Genomic DNA, 7502 nt, shown 5'->3' with positions numbered 1-7502 from the left:
GCCCTGCAGAGCCGGCATGGGTGCAGGCATGCCCACAGTCCTTTTTCATATTTTCTTTGTACAATAGCGAGACAGGGAGTTCCATCTGTTTTTCAACAGCTATAGTGAGGTGAAGATCTAAAAGTCTCACCCATCTAATAGCTATGGGCAGGGAGGGGGAGGGGTGAAGAGGAAGGAAAAAAGGAGGAATCATGTTTTAATATCCTCTGGATCCTCCTGTCCCTGTCAGATGACATAAAAGTAGAGATATGGAGAACAGGGATTCTCAGTGCTGCACTCTCCCTGGATCTTATAGACAGCGCTGTACCACAGTAACTGTCTCTTATGTACCACTTAATTGAAGGACTGAAAGGCACCTCAGAATCACCTAGCTCAAACCCCTGTGCCTGCTTCACAACTTGCATACACTTGACTCGTCTGTTTTTCAAGGTATGCACAACTTTTCCCGGCAATCTATGGCAACGTAAGAGTGTCTAACACTCATGAAAACAGAACAGATGGTTGCGAGGAGCAAGTATGTATATTTCACATATTTAAAGATTGTTATCACATTGCTGACCCTCATTTCTTTACTACCTTTCTCTTCTTTGAAGCTAAAATAACACCTCTTAATTCATTCAATCATTCCTCCAGATACCCAAGTAGTCTTATTGCTCCTCTCTGGACTCCCTCCAATGGGTCCTTGCTTGCTTTTTTTTTTTTTTAATTCCACCTTCAAAACTGGACACTACCCCAATTCAGGCCCTTCCTCTGTTGGGTAGAAAGATTACTTTATGTAACTTGCAGAAAAATACTTCTGTTCTCAGATCTGCAATGGGGTCACAGTTCACAAAGAACCAGAAAGGTCCTAAAGGACAATTCAAACAGCTTTGCACTTACCCATAGTCAGTTCCTGTAGACATTCTTCAATGAAAGAGTGAAGTTTTATCATAAGGAATCAACATATCAGGGATCAACTGTTCTTCCTCTGTTTGCAAGGCCTGTTAGTGTGTTTGAGAAATAAACCACATCAGTTTAACACAGTTTAATCTTTAAAAAATTCATATGGGCTACTGCTCATTTCTTTGTCATCTTCTAGTGCTTTAAAAGAGTTTAATTCCCAGGAAAAATACTGGAACAAATAATCCAAGTTAAACAACTGGGTCTACAAGTGCTCATTTCCACTCCACCCCCAACAACACTCCTAAAGACAGACACTCCAAACGCTCTTCTCAGTCTCACAGTATTACACACATTCTCCAGGAGTTAAGAACTGCAGCAGATCAGGGATTACATCAGCTCTTCTTATCCCTTCAATAATGCTTTTTGAATTTTTCAAACTTAAACTTAGATAAGTGCTCTATAACCCGCTCCTTCCTTATTCCAGCCTAGGATTTTATTATTTGCCTTGAATATCAACTGTGTTAGCCTCCTAGTCACAGTCTCTCTCATTAAGGATGTGGTGAAAAAAAGACCTCAGTCTGCTTTGCATTATCTGCCAACAGCTTCAGTCTTTAAAGAGCAGCAAACCCTGTCTCTCTTTTTACCATCATTATATTTCTGTAACAATTTCTTGTTACTTTTTGTGAGTGAGCCTTTCTGAATGATGCATTTTAGTATTACATGCTTGTGCTATATTTCTATACCAGTCCTTAGTAACCTGACCTGGATTCTTTTCTCTTCTTGTTGCGTTTGAGGTTAAAGAGCTCACTAGTAGCCAAGCCAGCCTCTCACCAATTTTCTTATTTTACTCCAGAAAGAAATAGTTTGTTCCTTCAGGAAATTATGCTAATAGCAGAAATGCAATCTCTCTTAAATTTCTTTTGCCCTTAACTCACAGAACTGTTGGAAAAGATTCATGCAAGTGCCTTACCCAAAGCTTGCCTTTCTAAAATTTATTGGTTTTATTTTACTGTAAGTTCTCTTTCGCATCCTGTGAGCCAGACTCTCTCATTTGGTCACTCTCACACAAGTTACTTGCCTTCTCTTGGTTAGGATAAAGCTTAGAAGAGCTCATCCTCTGGTTGTTTTGTTCATATTTAGTATCAGGAAAGTATCACTTAGGTCTTCCAAGAACTTGCTAGCAACCTGCATCCTGCTGCAATCTCCTCCCAGCATTCCTGGGTAATTAAATTCCTGTGCTCCAGATGATTCCTGCTAAGTGTCCACAAACATCCCCCTCCAGCAAATCTTCCTGGCTTGGCAGCCTTCAGCAGCCTCTAACAAAATAGTTTCTGTGTTTTCTTTTTTATTCACAACTGATTAGCAGAACTGTTTATAACAGAAAAGTTTCTTTATTCTGCCATCAACTGCTTTTACAACTTCCTTATTCCATAGACCCAAATATTCCTGTTCTTAAAGAAGTTTCAAAAATAATGTTTTTATCTCTGAATATATAAGCATATTTTGGCACGATAACTATTTAGATCATGTTATCTTCTGCCAGTGAGCCTTCTGTCACTGACCCCAATGCCGAGCACTCCTGAAATGCCGCGATGGAGTTGATATCTCTTTTAAACCTAATCTTTTGCTACTTTAAGTGTTTGCCAAAATTCGCTAAAATGTTACTGCTAGGAATGAAATCTGTCCTCCTGCCAATACAATGAAGTTTTATTCTCCACACTTGCTGCTACTTCAAAAAGAACAGTAACTTTCCGCCTGTTGATTCACTGCACATGCACCTGTTACAGTAATGATAAAACGCACAGCAAGTGCTAGATTTAAGCCGTGCATAGTTTAGCACTTCCTAAACTAATACAACATCCATGAAATCTGAGGCATTACTATCACGTTTGAATTTTAAATAGTCAAGGGGAGGAATCAGATAACACTTTATTCATCTTTAATTCATTTAACTTTTAAAAATATATCTGCACACAAAGTAATTCAAATGCTGTTGAATTTCACTGATGGGAAACGTTCACGCAAATACAAGCCACAAATTCTGCTAATAATTTTCTTCCTTATAGGCAAAGAATAGAAGAAACATTAAGGCTTGGAAAAGAGTTCAGATAGCTTCTTTATACACTAAAAGTCAAATAATTCAGTCGTTTTACTGAGCTCACTTGAATGTCATCAGGAACAAAGGATTGTATGCTTAAAAGCTCCTCTACTTCTTTAACTATAGCAGTTGATCTAATAAAAGGTATTACCTCTATCTTTGACCTTTGCCCCCATGTCCTTAATATGGGTTGGTAAATGTGATGATTTACCACTTGAATATCACAGAAAATGTGATATGAAAATCTTCTCAAATGGACTTACAGACATTTCCGATTAATACATTTCTATCAAATAAATCGCTAAAAAACAACACTAACAAAATACATAACTTGCAAGTAATATGCATCATAAATGCAATTTTGCTGAACTTAGTTATTTCTCTTTGTATAATCTTAAAAAAAACAAAAACAAAAAAACACTGTTGAAGTTTTCTAAGTTCAAGGCCACCACCAGCATCCAAGCTAGACAAACCTAGCTCTATCTAGCCTAAGACGACTGCAAAACCATCTCACTACTACTGTGTGTTCTGCTGTATCAGGAACCCCTTAAGTACAGGGCTGTTGCTGGCAACAATCATGACTGTAAAAATCATGCCAGCTAAATACTGCCGAGGGCAGATTTAACCACTAACATCCATAAAACTTCTGTGGTATCTGGCACCTGGTTCACACTAACATCTCCCAATGTGGCTCCCATTGGTGGGACCAAAGCATTAGGAACAAAAATTATCTGGAGGGAGAAGGGGAAAAAAAGAGCTTGTGCCCTCCATGTTTATTTTCTCTGTTTTTTGACTTTTAAGAAAGCATGGTATTTTCACTTTGTATGTTCCTCAATGTATGAAAACATTTGAAAAAGCTGTGAAGAACTTTCTAATGGTTTACATGAAACTGCTCCAAGCAGGCAAGCATAATTAATCTTAATGACAGTCAGGAATTCAAAAATGAAATTATCCTGTTACATCTCGAAGTGTCAAAAGTAACTGCAAACTGCACGTCCTACTTGTCCCTGTATTCAAGGACAAATGTTAAGACGCACACACAAGAAGACCTCACAGTGACAGACCAGCTGAACCCCCACTCCTTGTCAACCTGAGAATCACAAGCCCCAGCAAGGCCGATTCCCCCAATCCAGGCCGCAGGCATTTCAAGGATGTTTGGGTGGTTAAATAACAACACAGGAGCAAAACATGGAGCAGCACACCCTTTTCTGAAGAAGTTGATGCTTCACAGAAAAACAGTTGACTGCTTAGTCTTTGCCATAGCTGTACCTCACTCAGGCAAGCATGAGAGAAAATCCAGCACGTATTCCGAGTCCCACGCCCAGAGGAAAAGAGCCATCATCTCCATCATGAATCTGCATCTCTTGTGGTTGGGAGCCTGGGTTCACCACTTCCTGCAAAGTCCAGCACTGAAAATAATGGTAGTTTCTCATAGATCAACTTTTGTCATCAATGGGTTTTCTTACAGGAGTACAACATGAATTTATCACACTCTGTACTAAAACATGTATTTATGGCACAGACAAAGTAATAAAAGCATCACTAATGTGTTTCAACCTTAACGTGATTATAAAAGCAATACCTTCCTACTCAGAGACCCTTCTCCCCTTATATGTCCAAGATACATACACTTACAGAAACAGACTTCCACTATTCTTAATGTGATGCTAGTACAGCAGTGTAACAGCAAGCCAAATTTTCTCTGACTCTCAAGTTTGTTGCATTTTACCCTAGGGCAACAGCCTGCCTCTAAATGTGGCTTTTCAGCCACATCAAACTGAGTTAACACAATTCAGTTTAAAAACCCACACTTCTTCTGGGGTCTGGCTGCATTACAGTGTTTGTTTGTTTGTTCTTTAAGGACACAACTTAAGTGTCCAAGAACAAATGTCTGAAAAATGAATTTTTAGTTATTACATATATATTAACTGTTATTCATTAACAAAATTAACTCAAAAGTACAATATTCTCAGACATATGATTTCCCTCCTGCTTGTTCTCAGTGGTACCTGAGGTTTTACTATAGGTTTTGTTAAAAGCTACAAAGCTGGGGGGGGGGTTGTTTTTATTTTGTTTGTTTTTTAGGCATAATTAGGAAATCCTTCTAGCTATGAGCTCTTTTGCTGGCATCGTTTTTTCTGATCCCCAGGCAAATTAAACTACTACTGGAATAGTCACTACATTAGGGCTACTTCTAACAGAATTTTTCACAAAAATAAATCCTATCCTCAACCCACACATTACACTGGCATATACACTGTTAAATATGAACTACAGTTCGGAGAATAAAGGGAGCAATTGCCTTTTATCAACAGTTATTTCAGTAAAGACCATAGTACATATGTTTTTATTGCAACATAGCCTTTTTTTTTTAAACAAACTGGACAAGTTATATTAAGGGATGCAACTGTAACTATATAAAATTATGACTATCCGACTGTTTGGAGACTTGATTAGAGGTACAAGGGAAGAAGATAACATTTGACTATGCATCTACAGTTAAGTGGCAAAAATTACATAATAAGAATTTGCCTGACATTTTTAGTACTAATCTAGCCACGCATTTCCCGCACACAGAAGCTGGTAATATGTCCTCTACAAAGCTAATTATTATTAGCCCAGAATTAACTGTCATGGTCTAACAGGTACCACCACTGTGCTGGTAGACAATTCAGTATTACTTTTTACTTTGACAGGAGGGGAGAAGGTTATTGATTTCCCAATAATTTACCCACACTGGGGAGCCACCATAGCGTGAAGGAGAATAAATTCTAAGACAAATTCTGCAAGTGCCAGGAAAACGTGCTGTATTCAGAGACAAAATAAAGCAGTTCAAAGCCTTACGTACACCTTACACAGTGTAAATCAGGATCTCATTCCTCCTTTTCAGGCAGCAGTTGATTTTGGAGAAAAACGAAAAAAAGTAGTGGTTTGTTTGTATGGAACTACTGCTTCAGGTCTCCTGCATGCAGATGTCATGTTTGTGTCATGTTTCTGAACTTTTCTCTGTAAATGAAAGCTAATCTCACCACATACCAAAGCTAACATGTTCTTAGATCCTTCTTGTCTTTGTGTGCCTTGTGCCTCTGCCACTGCCTGTCACAAGCTCTTCCCTTGCCTGGTCTGCTTTCATTCCACACAGAATTGCATCACCTGGACAAGTCCTTCTAGATCACCTTTGAAATGAATTTTTTGGTCGTACAGTTTAAATACGAAAGTAGGAAAACGCTCTTATTGTACCATCAATAAAACTCATTTACTAAAAGATATTTCTATATATAGAAATAAGAAGTCTTGTATGATCAATGCTGTAAGGCAGAAAGTAAGGCAAGGTGTATTCCCAGTTGTTCTTCAGTCTTTATAACACTGACTTTAGCTGTGAATCTCAACACCTCCACACCTCCGTAAGCCCACACTTTAAAATGTACCAATATAAATTACACTAATTATTCCAGAACCAGTTATTGCTGTATGGATTCAAACATGTATTCAAAATAACTGTTCTTTTGGTTCAACCTAGTCAGTTTTCAGACTTGATACGTCTAATTGACCCTCCTTATCCACACAATGTACTCCTATTTCTACTTTTGAAAAGGATGAGTCAAACCAGGAAAAGGCACTCTTTCTTGTTCACTTCAGTTTTTAATGGTGCAGCAATTATTAAACAATAGCCATGCCAGTAGCTACTTAAAAGTCTTTATTTTGCCTCTGTGCTATACTGCAAGAAGGACTGAAAGAAATTCAGAGTTTCCAGACTGATAGTGTCCCAGCTTTTGACCAGGACTGGCCTTTGTAGCATCTTTTGAAAGCACTCCAAGGTTGCCTATTTCAACTCCTCTAATATCAGAGCATCAGAAGTGCTTCTATTATATACCTAAAATACAGGCATCCACTGTCATGTGATACATTACCTGAAACACTTCCAAAAGCAGAAGATCTACAGGGAGCAGAACGCAGGACGAAAAAGCAGCATTTGTCAACAGCCTTCCTGGATGCCTTCTCTCCTAGCGGGTTTCTCAGAGGTGGACAGGGAACAGGATTTAATCCTACTGTTGTAGGTCAGACAGTCTTACGCTAAATGATTATCTGGTGAGGCTGAGATCACAAGTAAGCACGTTTGAATAGAAGGAATGGTTGTGGTTGGGGGGGGGGGGAAGGGGGGGAAAAGAGAGAGCGCCTTAGAGATTAAGTGTCTGTAAAAGCAAAATATAGTTATAAAACTGTGACAAAAAGGATGGCTGGAACAAAGGTCAGAAGACCCCTGTCCTCAGCAACAGATAATGAACAACACTGAAACAAATATCAACTGCTCTAGACATGTCAGAGCACAGAGAGAGAATGTGCGCCTCTCTCTCAAATGTTTGAGAGAAAGTACAAGTCACAATAAGATTATTCTAGGATGTATAGACCTGAATTTTAAAAACTTGAGTATGCAACTCAAGCATTTAAGAACTAAATCATATTTCCATAAACCTAATTAAAATCTGAAAAGTTCCTGCAATGAAACCTTCTGCCAGCATCA

At 38.6% G+C, this 7502-nt stretch overlaps 1 long non-coding RNA gene across 1 annotated transcript; it reads right to left on the bottom strand.

Annotated features, from left to right (window-relative positions):
- Positions 1–2794: 2794 nt before the first annotated feature.
- Positions 2795–7111, bottom strand: LOC106491917 (uncharacterized). Its single transcript, XR_001293829.1, has 2 exons — positions 6892–7111; positions 2795–4389 (listed from the first exon to the last, which is right to left on the bottom strand). It is a non-coding gene; the product is annotated as an uncharacterized lncRNA (long non-coding RNA).
- Positions 7112–7502: the final 391 nt, after the last annotated feature.

Source organism: Apteryx mantelli, chromosome 5 (genome assembly GCF_036417845.1).
Source record: "Apteryx mantelli isolate bAptMan1 chromosome 5, bAptMan1.hap1, whole genome shotgun sequence".
Classification (NCBI taxonomy): Eukaryota; Metazoa; Chordata; class Aves; order Apterygiformes; family Apterygidae; genus Apteryx; species Apteryx mantelli.
The sequence above is the reverse complement of the archived record's forward strand: the minus strand, read 5'-3'. Positions and strand labels throughout refer to the sequence as shown.